This window comes from Enhydra lutris, unplaced genomic scaffold (assembly GCF_002288905.1).
Source record: "Enhydra lutris kenyoni isolate GAN:26980312 unplaced genomic scaffold, ASM228890v2 scaffoldscaffold22, whole genome shotgun sequence".
NCBI lineage: Eukaryota > Metazoa > Chordata > Mammalia > Carnivora > Mustelidae > Enhydra > Enhydra lutris.
The window spans coordinates 12,508,812-12,509,256 of record NW_019154106.1 but is presented as its reverse complement, the minus strand read 5'-3'; positions in this window follow the sequence as shown (position 1 = coordinate 12,509,256).

The window sequence follows — 445 nt, the reverse complement described above, 5'->3', positions numbered from 1 at the left end:
TGCATGGAGCACTGGGTGTGGTGCATAAACAATGAATTTTGGAACACACACACACACAGAAATTTAATTTAATTTAATTTAAAAAAATGTAAAGTGCATAAATTAATGTTGGACCCAATAAGTGTTACTTGGCTACTATAAATGGTTCCTTGTGTTCCAGTATGCTGGAGCTCTACTGCTCTATGAATACCATTTTAATTTTGACAGAACATAGGATATATTTTATATATTTTAATGTCTCATGATCCAAATTTTGTCCTATTGCAGCACTCTTTATTTTGTTAACATTCCCTTGTTTATTCCTCCAGGGATTTTGATAGGAATTACACAGAAATCACTTCATACGTCAATCCAATTAACACTGAAGTGTTGGCTTTTTCCATCGAGGCATATTGGTGCCAACCTTCGCAGTTTTCTTCAAGAAGTTCCTGTCTGTTACTTCTTA